The 14101-nt window shown below is 34.6% G+C and overlaps 1 protein-coding gene across 4 annotated transcripts in view; it reads left to right on the forward strand.

Moving 5' to 3' along the window:
* The first annotated feature begins 2146 nt into the window (after positions 1–2146).
* CDH19 (cadherin 19) overlaps positions 2147–14101 on the forward strand; it is a 105741-nt gene continuing 93786 nt past the window's right edge. For all 4 annotated transcript variants that reach the window (XM_026038693.1, XM_026038694.1, XM_026038697.1 and 1 more), the window contains exon 1: positions 2147–2258. The gene's annotated coding sequence lies outside the window, so the exon portion shown is untranslated. The remainder of the gene's footprint in view (positions 2259–14101) is intronic.

Below are 14101 nucleotides of genomic sequence, written 5' to 3' on the forward strand. Positions count from 1 at the left end.
ACCTGAACGGTGAATGTAGGGAGGAAGGGGCCAAACTCTTTTTGGCGGTGGTCGGTGATAGGACAAAGGGTAATGGGTGTAAGTTGAAACGTAGGACGCTGCATCTGCATGTGAGGAAGAACATCTTTGCTGTGAGGATGACAGAGCCCTGGAATAGACTGCCTGGAGAGGTTGTGGAGTCACCTTCTCTGGAGGTCTTCCAAACCTGCCTGGATGCCATCCTGTGCCACATGCTGTAGGTATTCCTGCTTGAACATGGGTGTTGGACTAGATGATCTCTAACGGTCCCTTCCAACCTCAACCATTCTGTGATTCTGTGACTTTGAGTCTGCACTAGACAGAAAATCCACAAATCAATCTTTTTAAAAAAGAAGCTCAGACAGACAAGAATAGTAATTATCATATCTTGAGTGTTTTGCTTGTTTGCTTGTTTTCAGTTCTCAATAGTGTCAAAAGACTGACATTAGATGGTGAATGATCAGTTGGAGCGAACCAAGCTGAATCTGATCTTACTTCAGAACATATTCTTTACATTTTTCAAATGCAGATATGCAAAATATCTCAGCATCTACCATTGTAAAACTTCTAAAAGGAAAACACATGCAAAAACACATGTAAAAACACCTAGAAGTAAATCACCATTCTTCAGTGAAACTAAAACCAGAAGTTTCAACTTAATATAAATCCTTTTTTTTTTCGCAGATGAATCTTGCAGAAAAGCTAATATAACCTAAAATCTAATATACTTTTTTATTTGGAAAATAATACATTGTAAAATTTTCTGGTCTGTATAAGCTGATGGAAACACTGGAAAGACTGGTATATGTTAAAAAATATATATATAAAAAATCATATCTATCATGAACTACATCAATGCCTGATAATGCAGTGGAAACTTGAGTGGAATAGATTTTCTCCACTAATAGCAATACTCATTAGCCTAAGTCAGTGAAGTTCTTTTTTCTTTGTAGAGACAACTACACAACTATGCAACTATAAATGCAATTATTATATTGGGTCCTAGTTATTAATTAGGGCAATATTATGCTCTGCAGTGTCAATGGGAAGAAGCAGGCTCCTCAGAAGAGCAAATCACGGTGTAAATGTGCTTCCGTACAATATTTTGCCTGCTACCCTAGGTTGAATTTCATTTAAGATTCCAATATTTCTCAAATAAGTATGTATAAATGAGGAGCAATATGATCCCACCATCGAGTGCTGGTCTGTCTTTCAGGACTACCTCTGAGAAGGTACAGAGGACACATTACCTCCCTTTTGACAAATATGCATTGTCAGTCCCCTATCTGTGACGGCTGCAGAAACTCTCAATGTCAAGGAACAGAACTGAGAAATTATTGTGCTTTTCAGCTTCTGATGCATGTGATTGAAGGGCAGAGAATACAGAGATCCTGAAGTAGTCCCCATGTTACAGATTTCAGCTATTTTTCTATCTGTAACAGTAGCAGCTTGTTTGGAGAGCAGGGTGAGTGATGACTCAGACCTCTCCATGCATCAGAAAGTTTCTTCATGCCCAACACTTCTGAAGATTGAACGATGAAGATAGGACAGTCTGTGCCAGAAGAAGCTGTCACAGCAGGACATATAGCCGTATAGATAGTTTTAGAATGGAAATATTGTTTTTGGCAGGGTGGATGGAACTCATATCACSTGTGTATCTGCAATATGGGTACAACTAGTGGGAGCCTCTCTCAGTTCTCAAGTCTGGGCTTAGATACTTTCACTCAGCTAATAAGGCAGTATGAGTCAGTGAGTAGACTCCTAATTTAGACACTGTAAGTAAAGAACGTTAAAACATTTTATGCTCATAATTTAAAATTCAAGAGGAATTGGCTTCAAAGTGTATGTATATATATATATGTATATATATATGTGTGTGTGTGTGTGTATATATATATATATATAAGCACTGTCAAAGTCTGTTCAATATTTATTCAAAACCCTTTCTCGCTGCAGCTGTGATTGTTGTTTCTAATTACCAAAGACCGCTGCGGAACAATGGATACATAGAACAATTGGCATTGTTAAAAGTAACAGGGAGAGCTTTCATCCAAAAGATACTATACACCCCACATGGTCATTGCTAGATTCTAGTTGCTAGATTCTAGTTTAGCTCCCAGTGCTGATAGTGATAAATGATGGACAAAATGAGTGAATGCTGACACCAAGACTCATATAGAAAAGGAATCCAACAGGAACTTATTGACAGCAGGAAATAGCTCATTTTATAGAGATAGCAGGTATGGCATTTTGTTTTCACTTGCATAACTGACTTCCTTCTAAACTTGAAAGCTTCTTTTTGACTTCCTTGGATTGCTCATTTTCAAGGGATGGAACTTCATCACCCTAATAGCACAACCCTAACTTCCTCATATATAAAAAAGGGACAGATATAGATAATGATAAAAATAATTAGTGTTGTAGAGTGGGGATACATGCCACTAATTTGTGCTTCATTTCTGTAAGTGGAGTGTGATGAGTGTGACTACACATTTAAGACATTAAGAATTCACTATCAAAAGCACATTATGTTTAATCTGCTCTTTTGAGGAAGTGCTCAGCACATTTAAAGAGTAGGATTGATAATAGAAAGTGTCCTATGGTTCATTATATCTTACTGTTACTGTATCACAACAGCTAGTATATTCCTAGCTTTCCTCATCTCCCTTTTATCTTTTCATGTATTTTCTCCAGTTTCAGATAGCCCATGTTGTCCTGAAGACGGTCTGTTTATTTGAGCGGGTATGCAGGTTTTCCAAACTAACCTGTCTCATATGTTGCACATTGTAACAAACGTTTGTAACTAATTGAAAACACACATTTGCTTCACAGATGAATGCTTCAGTCGTTATCTTTCAATTATGGATCTTGGCTGCCTCTATTTTTCAGTATCTGATTTTGAAAACATCTTCAAAACCTGGCTGCAAAATTCAGTAGCTTATGTAAGATCTGGAAGCTGAGGGATAGTTTTGCCTATGCATAATGTCAGATCATAATTATGGGGTCTGCACCAACTGCAGTATGACAAATAGTTAAATAGAACCTACCTGGCTGTCTCAGGAAAACCAGAATATGAAAGCATTAAACAAAATGTCCGCTATAGCTTATACCAAGATCTGCTCTGTCTCAAACAAGAAATGAAGGATTTATAAAGGAAATCATTTTACAAATGCTTACATTTTTACATTTGATATTAAAATGCTGCTTTTCCAAATATTGTAGTTCTCCATTATCCAATTAACTTCCAATTATCTGAAGATAATTTATCCATTCTTTCCTTTAGTAGTTAGAAGTAAGGGTGAACCAACCTTCAGAACTTAGGATGTTTACATAGTAGGCAATGGGGTCCCCCCATTCTGGGGGCCATAAGTAAGCCATTATTGTGGCTTACTACAGGAAGAGTCATCTTCCCAAATTTAAAGTCCACAGGACAGAGGTAAACAAAGTAAAACAAGTACATATAGAAACATTTTTCAACATTTCAACATTTTCTTTCAAAAGAAACTTTTTCTTTTTGACTATGATATGATATAAAATTATGTATATCAGAATGAACGAGGAAAAATGTGATTTGAAGCCTAAATCTGATATTATTGCCTTCACAAAGCAAACTGAGCTCTTTTTTTTTTTTTTTTTTTTTTTTTTNTTTTTTTTTTTTTTTTTTTTTTTTTCAACAGCAGCATTTTTCACACTGCCTTGCTAGATGTGGATGTGCTTAGTCTTTCAGTTAGGTTACTCCATTTACTTGCTTAAGAGATATATAGTAGCCACAGCTATTCATTGTTCACTTCCTTCAGGGATATAAAGAGAAAGCCATGTTCCCTTTTATCAATTTGTTAAAGTACAGGATGACTCAGTTACACCACTGTAAAGCTTATCTGTCTGAAAGGTTTAGTATATTGCAGTACACACAAATTGTACAACTGATCCTACAAGGACATTCATGAACCTCATATTCAGTTGCAGCAAACACTTTGGCTGTGATATAATCCTACATTTCTTACAGAATTGAAACACTGCCAACAGTAGATTTCAATATCAAGCCTATGTATACAAATCTGAACCCTGAGCAATAGAAATCTGAGCAATATATTGATTTGAGGGAAAAAAAAAAAAAAATGTCTTTCCAATCTGTCAGGTCCAAAGCATTCATGCCAGGAATCAGAATAGACTGGAGAGATACTTCTTTTTTTTCTGATAGTGCAATTGAAAACTAAGGTCCATTATGGAAATCTAAGTATGTATTTGGCCTTCAARGTAGGGTCCATTATGGAAGTCTAAGTATATATTTGGCTTTCCAATTGTTTTACTTTTTTTTCCCATTTTTCTTTTAATAAATTTGCCTTTTCAAAATTTTCATACATACAAACACAGAAATAATATAACAGAACATCATAAAGGAGGCTGAAATCTGTCAAAGATATAAAAGATTTTTAAATGTGAAATACATTTTAACAACTTGCTAGGTAAATATTTACACACACACAMAAAAAAACCATTATTTATTACAAATCAGATCTTATATTTGCAGTACTTTATTAAAGAGAAGGATAACACAATGAAATTAAATGAGAGGAAAGCTCTCAATTAAGATGAGACTGGTTTTCATTTAGTTCGGTTGTGCTTGTCATTCTGCTGYATAATAACAGATTTGGGGATGTTGCAAGTCAGTTTGCAACAGCAGAAGTCAGTAAATTAATCCTGGTATTTCCTTAATATAATTTGCTATATTTACAAAACTACATTTACTACTTGAGAATTTAAATTAAAGTAATTATAACACTGCCAGAAGTAGAATTACATAAAAATTTACTTAAACAGAACATATTCTTCAGACCTTTGAGATAAGCAAACTAGAACTCAATGTAATGTGCTCCTTCCTCCATTCTTCCAGACCTGTTATCCTGTTTGCATGCTGCAAAAGAGAAATGACGATACCACATATAGAAGCACAGTTTAGAGGCCTTGTGTGACCATATCCTTCCTTGCTTAAGCAATACTGAATTAAAGTTAGACATGACTGTTGATCTTTTATACACAGCAACAATGAATCTTAACTGATAGGACTTGCTAAATCTACCTCTGATAACTTCTAGTATTGAATTCAAGCTTGGTAAAAATCAGATTTTAGTATTAAAGTGTCTTTTTTTTTTTTTTTTTTTGTAAAAATGTTGCATGTTCCCCTTCCTGATATGTATCAAATATTGACAGTTTATTCTTAATTTACACAAACACTATGGAAGTAATGTGACAAATCCAATGAAAAGCAGACCTAAATGTTAGATTTAATGGATATAAATACCTTTCCCTAGGTGTCTAGTATTCCTAGAAAATTACCAAAATCCCTGAAAAAAATGTCCTTTATTAGCTTGGTGTACATACTACTTATTAAAAAATAACATCCTTCTCATTGTGTTATATGAAGTAGTGTTTAGAGTATCAGGGACTTTTTGTTTGATTTTTTTTAAGAGTGCATATGTGCAATTGTGTGTATATGTGACTATGTACGTGCATAACAATTTTAGTCTGGAACCTAACTTCTCATGCAAAAAAATTATTACTTGAATTTGACGTATGACAGAGGAATAAAGTGCTTCTTTTAACTTCCAATCTTTCACTAATGAGTCTACAATTTTGTCTAAGCATCTGTCTCATTAGGCTTCAGGCAAAACTAATGCAATCAATATAGATTTTTTTTTTCTTGATAAAAAACACAATGACTTTGTCAGCAAACACAGAAGCAAAATCATTAAGTTAAACTAGACAGAGTATGTCCAACCATTGACTGTGCAATGAAAGGTGTGGGCATTCTGATAATAAATAAAGCAGTGGAAGCTACTTTAGGAGCAGAAGTAATCTTGTCCAAGGCTTACAATTTGCTCTCTAAAAACTAATCGAAGTATTTTTTTCAAAACCTATCTGGCAAAAAGAACATATCCTTTCACATTTTTATGAGACTAACTAGAATGTTTGCATATTAAAAGGTATGAATTCTGTAATAAAAATAGTATCCTTATTCTATCACCTTGATGCTTGTTCCAGTACGATAACCGAATTGACTCAGAAGTAAATTATCAAAGCAATATATTTTCATGCTATAAATCTACCTTTTTCACCTTTTGCCATCCATGTTTATCTAGATTTAGTGTGTTGTTCACTGGAAGTAGCCATTACAAGATTCTGGGTTTCAAATATGCTATTTTCTTGCCTCTGCTATACTGCTAACTAAAAAATGTCTATACTGTAACCAATCTGATTTATAATTAAATTCCAGGCCTTCAGTGTGTTAATCTCATACTGTCATGATTGATCAATGGTCTCATCATGATTAATTTGTCACATGCTATGTATTTATCAAGAAAAAAGAAAATATAAAATTTTCTAAGTATATTTCTATAGAAGTATTACAATAATGAAAAATGTTTCCTTGCCCTCCCAGTATCCTCTTCTTTTAAATTTTAAATGTGAAACGAATAACCCAAACTGCTGATAGATGGAGTCCAAATATTCCGGAGGTTATTATTAAAGTCCTTGACAATCCCACTAAGATTTGTGGTCAATAGACAGAAGATAACTGAGTTATTATTGTTTTCATGACTTTATTTAGAGATGAAGTTCCTTATTGTAAATATTTAACTCTTTCATGCAGCCAGGGTGCTACTGAATATCTGAATGAATGTTCTAATTGGTAACTCAGAATGAGAAAAAAATGTAGGAAGAAAGCCAGATTATATAGAACTGATTGTTAATATTGCTATATGCTTGTGAAGCACAGTGATTTGTATATTGCACAAGGAATATCAGGTTGCAGTAATTTAGAAGAATTTAGAAGAAGAACATTATGTTGTTCAGCACAAGTGTATCTGACTAAAATCAGTACAGAAAAGTTGTCAAGTGGCAAATTTAAGTGATTTGAGTTAAGGTGAATTGCTGCTGACAGTAGTATTTTCTTTTACTTCTCCCTCATATAGAAATGCTATAATTAACACTATGTCAACAAAAATGACTTAGAATAGTTTTAGTTTAGAGTTAATTGAGTCTGATATTGAGGCTAAAAAAAAAATCTAGTTACCAGCATTGCATTAATACATATCAAAATTTTTTGCCATGATACCAAAACTGAATGTACTAGGAGTTTTAAAAATTTCTGTTTGGAAAAGCAGTTGTGGATATTCAAGACAAATTAGAAGATTAAGTCTATCCTTCCAGAAGGTAATTTTATGCAAATCTTTATGGCAGCCAACATATGGGAGAAGAGTATACAATTATTATTTGTCTACTTTTAACTAGATACTTTGAAGATCGGAAAAAAGTATCTACAAGAAGCAAGCTCAGTGCCAGCTATCTAAACTTCATAAGCAGAAATGGGCAGATGTTTCCTAGGCAGCTCAATGCTGCCAAAACTATACTGCTAACAAGCTGTAGAGTTTAAAGCTAACTGATATATGAGTGTGACCCATAATCGAGATACATAGTGTAAATAATCATAAACTTTTATGGTCATTTGTGAGATAAGAGCTTATTGTTATTTCCACTTACACTATACTAATATTAATATGAAACTCACTTGACATAGAGGTTTTACAAAGATAAAAAATACATAGAAGAAAGAACAAATATGATCAGTAGTTGAATAAGCAGGAGAAGGAGAAATATTTGCTTAATTGAAAACTTTGCTCTAACTTAAAAAAAAAAAACATATATTATTGTAGAAATCAAAATAACTGCTGAGTTTCTAAGAGTGTCTTTTGCTACTGTTCTTGTTGTGCATTTTTTATTCCCCCATATTTAAAATACAAAATTCTGAAATGGCATATATAAAATGCCTGTGTGAATAACCATCTGCATGATCTGTGTATCTGTGTTATGTAAATGAAAGAAGTAAAGCAGTTTCCATAGCTAATGTTACTGAGCTTCTCATAGCATAATTTCAGTTATATAAAAGAGAGATTTTGTTTACTAAGTTTGCTTTGACATTTCAGTTCGGCTATTGCCATGGCAGAAGACAAACAAATTAGGTCATCTGCATCATCTAAATGGAATTCTGAGTAATGTCATCATTCAGTGGGCAATTGAGAACAGAAAAGTGATTGTATCCCATCAAACCAGGCTTTATAATCAAGTAAATAATAATTGGAATGCAGCATTAGTCTAGGTAGATAGGAAGGCTGATTGGTTGATATTTAGATAAAGAATATGAACTTACATTTGACAAGCACACTTAAGGGAAAAAAAAAACAACTGAGGACAGCAACCACCTTTCAATTGAATCTGCATTTACATGCAATCTAAATCTCAAAATGATTTGAAATTACTTTTAAAAATTCCGTGATACGGCCAACAAAATGTTATATGAAGTGATGAGTTCATGTCACTTTTCCATTTTGCTATGTCTGATGGAGAAAATGCACTGTTTTTTTACATCACGTATCAGAAAATAAAAGATAATAATTGTTTTTGAGCAAACTGTGAGCAGTTTTCAGTTTCAGTTTATTTAATTTAATTAAATTTGATTTCTCGTGCCTACAGCTATAAATATTCCACATGCTAAATATCACATCAAATCAATAATATGCCTGCACAGGCAGTGGTTTTTTGAGTGTCCTTAATTAAACCAGTTCTATACAAACCAGAGCTCATGTATTTCTGTAGTGGATTATGTGGTTTTGTTCTGAAAATGCTCAGGACATGTACATATTGCATGGAGAACAGTAGGCCTTACTATTCAGGCGAGTTTTAAACAAGTTCATTCAGGTACCAGAAGTATTCATTTAACTATAGCTGCCTGAAGCACTTGACATTCACTTAGACCCAAATGGCTCGTGTTAGCTCAAACCGTAAAATGTACTTTCATTTAAAATGAATACCTGCACTGGGTAAGTGTTGAAACTGTTGTGTATTACATTGGTCTTTGTTAGCAGAACATGGCAGGGATTTAAAAGTGTGTTAGCAAATTACCTTCATTCAGAACACCAGTCTGGCCTGAGTCTCCTGAGTTATAAAATTCAGGATGATCAAAAAAGGAAAGGAGAGTGATAGACTAGGTCAGATTGATTTGGAATTGTAATGTCCTAACTTTCACTATAACTGGTAAGAGTTTTCAGAAACAAGAGAAAGTCTTTTAGTAGATGGAATATAAAGTCAACCTGCGAATAATACTGCATTTAACCCCTTATTATAAAGGATATATATTCACACATCTCTATATATCTTGCCTTAGACCAGTTTGAATGAAGAGTTCAGACCTATAAGGTACAGGGTACTCTGGCTGAGATCCAGCAAAGCACTCCAACATGAACTTAAATTTAAGTATTAGTCTCATACTTCAGTAGCATTATACTTAAAGATAAACTAATCTTAAATGCTTTGCTGGATCAGAGCCACAGTGCTGAGTCCAACCTGAGAGAAACACTTTCCCCTCTGTTTCTAGACAAAATTCACACAATATTTAGAAGGTCTATTTAGAAAACTGAGGTGTTATGATAGCCAAATTGAACATATTCAGAAGAGTTGCAAACTTTGGGGCTTTATTGTCAATAGAAAAAGGTAAATGAAAAGAAAAAGTACTTTGACCTTCCCATGTTCAGACGTTCATTCATTCACTTAAGATCTGAGTAGGTATAGCTGGACATAAAAAGAGGAAACAAACGTATAGGCACACACAGGTAGTGTTCTGTATTTATATTTGTAGAATTTCTCTCTTGATTTAGCTTATGCATCATTAAGCATCCTGAAAAAAGAAAAAGAAAAATGTTCCCATAAAATAGCATACAAAAACCTAGGACTGCTTCAGCTAAACTTGGCCTCATGTGGATTTCTGAAAGCCTGGGTCTTATTTAAAAATAATGTCCAATACACACAATAGGGCACCATTTCAAGGGAAATAATTAAAGACAGCATTGCACTTTCTAGCTAACAGTTCTCATTGAAGCAATGGGCAGCTCTGGCAAAAGTCTGCCACAGTGCACCCTGCAGTAAGATTAAATCAAACTGATAAAGAATTCTATCACAGGTTGGTGAACATGAGACACTTTTGAAATATAAAGTGGCCAAGCAGCTCAGCATGTGTACTTTTTTTCTAGGTTTATCTTATTCCCACAATTCAACTCCTCACTGTTTCATCATATCCATCAATCTCTTCCTTGTGGAGAAACAATTGTATCCTAGAAATCTTTTGAACTCATTTATAGTCTTTCCTTTATTCTCATTCCTTGTATCTTGTTCTGTGGTTTTATTACCTTTTGTATGAGACACGGACCAATTTTCTATTTACTCCTAGATCCTTAATGCCAGAAAAAGTTCTTCAGATTTGAAATCTGGCACCAACATGTATCAGGTCCTTTCATAAGGTGGAAAACTAGACTTGGACGCAGCTCTTAAAATGTGAAGAAAGATCCTTAGTTAACCAGGCACAGTTTATATTTTTATCAAATATTCATAAATATGTCAGAGCATAAAAATATATTTTCAACTGATTCCTATGGGTGTACCTTTCTAACCCCATTATCAAATCAATTAAAATCGCAAATTGTGAACTGCTTAATTCCCAGTACTCATTGTACATAGATTTTATCCTTCAACTTAATGTGGCAAAAAGAATTGATAGAACAGAGGCTACTAAGTACAGGAAATATTCAGGACTCACACTGCTTTGTTTATTCAAAGGAGTTTGCAAAATAATTCACACTCTAAATTTACAAATTTTGATTGATTGATTGAAAAGTCAATACTTACTTGACTCCAATAAACTTTTTTACTCTGTCTATATCTAATTCATTTCAAGAGATAATAACATTTTTCAAAGTCTTACATCTTTCCTACAGTACATGTAAAATGAGTGTGGTAATATAAGCGTTCTTTTCATGGGAGGAAAGTTTCCCATCAGAAAAGTCACAGTTAGAGTTAGCACCATTTAGGAACTTCATCAAACTGCCTACAAATTAAATGTATTCAGAAAGATAAGTTTCCTCAGTGTTTGACATAGGTGTGGATTATGATATGTTAGTGAAGAGATCTGGTGATCAATGTCTATTTCAATGCTTCTTTCAAGTCCACAGAAACTGGCCCAATTTAGAACAATCACAAGATTGGCCTCTTGTCTAAGCTCTTTGCTTATCTTCACAGGGGCATTAACTAAAGTTTGGTACACTCAAGCTAACTCCTCTCAAGTCATTCTCACTTGAGTGACAGTGGTCATTCTCTAAAAAAAAAACAACTCTTTTCAAAATTACTCCCCACAGAATCATTGTGATAGTAGCACAGGACAATTGAGCACTTCAGTTTGAGCCAGAACTTCTGATAGGCTCAAGATTGAGGTGTTTATTAGCTTTAGTGGGAAGTCTCCACCTGCAAATACATATAAAGTGATCAAAATAGAAGCTAAAGCCTGAGTCTACATGTTAGTAAAAGCAGAACTATTTTTCTCTATGTAACTTTTAAAGTCCAAATGAAAATGAACAAAATCAATCTCCCATAGAGAAGGGAAGCATGCTTAGGTTGCAGAGACAGAAGAGGTTTAAGAAGTTTTTTCTTTTTTTTTTTTTTTTTTTTAATTAATAAATTTGATGAAGGCTTCTTCTAACTGTCTCAGTTTCTTTGGATTTGTTACTGCAGATTATTTCTTCTACACTCAGTAGCACAGTTGAAGTAAAACTTATTTTTCATGAAAACAAATGTCATTAATTTTGGAGGCAATGAAGATGTTGGTCGTTAAATAGCATTGTTTGGAATTAGCAATTAAACTCAAAGACAATATAGATTTCCTTCTGTTGCTAGGCAAAGGTTATAAATATTGGGAAACAGAAACTTAAATAGCTGATCATATGAGTTACTTGTGTAGTTACAGAACAAGAATGATCCTATATTAAAAATAGATGAGGGAAAACACAGCCATCCAAAGAAGTTTGTTGCTGAACAAGGCTTAATGACTCACTGATAGAGCGGATCTGCTCTGTATTCTGCAAGAGGGTGAGTCATCTCCATCTTCTTTCTCCTCTACTCTTCCCTGTCTCCTCCTCAGCTCCTCCCTTCTATTCCCAACCAACTGTGCAATCCCACCTCATTTTTTTGTGTTAGCTGTGGCATATGCCTTGAGACCAAATGTGCATCAGAGTCTGTGGAAGAGAAGTCTTGATAAATCCACTCCACTTGTAACCACGGGAAGTTGCTTGCTTTTCTTTTCAGCTTATTTCCTGATGGAAGTCATGAGCTGAATTGACTTACTATGTGGAAGATGCCTGAACTGGCTAAAGGCCGTGATGGGCTGTACATGCAAATAGTCGAGATGGGGAAGGAAGGAGAATATTCGTTTTTTGGAGGCAGCAAGCTATTAAGTGATCTCAGCTTCTATAGTTTCTCTAGCAACTCACCAGGATGTGAGTTGCTGTTCCTGTGAGAATCTGGGAAGAGCAAAATGGTAATCTGGTGCGGAAATGCCATGTACCACTTACACATCTGACTTAAGTCTCCAGGAATGCACCTTGACATATGTTAACAGATTTGCCAGGAGATGATTCAACACTTAGTAAAGAACTTGAGAGTCCTCTGAGTCTGTAATTACATGAGCAAAGTTAAATAGGTTAATAAATGAAAATTCGTTCTAGTGTTATAACTTCATGCAGAAACAGAGATTTTGATGTTTCCAACCTTTTTATAGTGTGTGAGAAAGTTGTAAAACTGTGATTATTTTTGCCCTTTCAGAACAGAGAATTGCAGAGGTAGGATCCTCTCACTGAGAATGCTTTGCCAGCATCCAATACACTTTTGCTGAGAGATGAGCTCTCTTCTTGCAAACAAAATGTAATGCAGTACAGTATGTACACTATGAAAGCACAGGATTTTAATGGAGCTTTGTTAACACAATATCAGAATAATGTGGCAGCAAATCAACCCTGTACTGAAAATGAGGGTCAACTTACACTAGTACACTTTCTCATAAAGAAGTAGAAAAAGTATTAGCTTTTCTGACCACTTCTTTGCACTGAGAAACAAAGTTCAACATGCTGCATATGCTGGTACATATACCATTCTCTTGTTTAGTTTAAGCTATTTCTAAATCTTTTATAGCTCTACTCCCCACCTCCACTCCATTATATCACATTGCACTAGAGTACTAGAATTCCCTAGGATTTTTCTTAATTTTTGTTTTCAAGTAGGCCCCATATCTTTGGATTCATATATGATAAGACTGAGACACAGTCTTTGACTTAATCTCACCCTCCCTCCATATCCTGCTTTTCCTGCAACTCATGTTCCAGCTTTCATTTTGACATTCCTGAAGAAGAGTTCTTATTCTTTCCCCTGTGGCCACAGCAGGTCCTTTCCATTCCCTTCGGCTTTGCTGATGCAGATATTGGGTAGAGCAACTGGAGCTGCCTCCCAGCAAAGCTGTTTGAATTTTTGTTTTGTACACGCTTGGGTTTCCTTTGCTAGAGATTTCACGCTGTGCATTACATGATAGAGGACATTCTTTAAACTCTTACTACTTCTTGCACCTGCTGTCTAAGGTCCCGTAGAACAGCTGTCAGAAATGTTACAACTTACAATTTAGTCTACAAAAACAGATAAGGTATATATCCTCTGATAGTACTAATCTTAGGACAAGGGTGGTATAGCTCTAATTTGGAAATAAACCAGCATTCAGCATTATTACTGTATGTCTTTGTAAGTAAAAGCTCAGGTATTTATATTTTGAAGGTGCACGGAAGTTCATCTCTAGCTTTCTCTGAAGACTAGTAATCAGTGAAAATTTTATTTCTTGGAGTAGCTATCTTTGTATCAGGTCCCTTGTGCAGTATCTCTTCTCCACTAATGACAGATACCTTGTGTTATGACTCATCAAAGAAAGAGCATCTTTCTTAACAGCTGGTATAGGATGCATCTGTGCTAATTCATCTACAATTTTAATTGATAAGAAGTTGAAAAATAGCACTTCAGCAGAGTTATAGATGTATTTATAAAACCAAGAGTAAAAGTACAGACCTTTATAATTAATTTATCAAAGTGTTTGCAGTTTCAAGCCCATGGCAAATGAAATAGTGATAAATATTGAGCAAAAGAAAGTAAATCTGCATGTAGAGCATTT

This window comes from Nothoprocta perdicaria, unplaced genomic scaffold, assembly GCF_003342845.1.
Source record: "Nothoprocta perdicaria isolate Ctin4 unplaced genomic scaffold, notPer1 scaffold_216, whole genome shotgun sequence".
Lineage (NCBI taxonomy): Eukaryota > Metazoa > Chordata > Aves > Tinamiformes > Tinamidae > Nothoprocta > Nothoprocta perdicaria.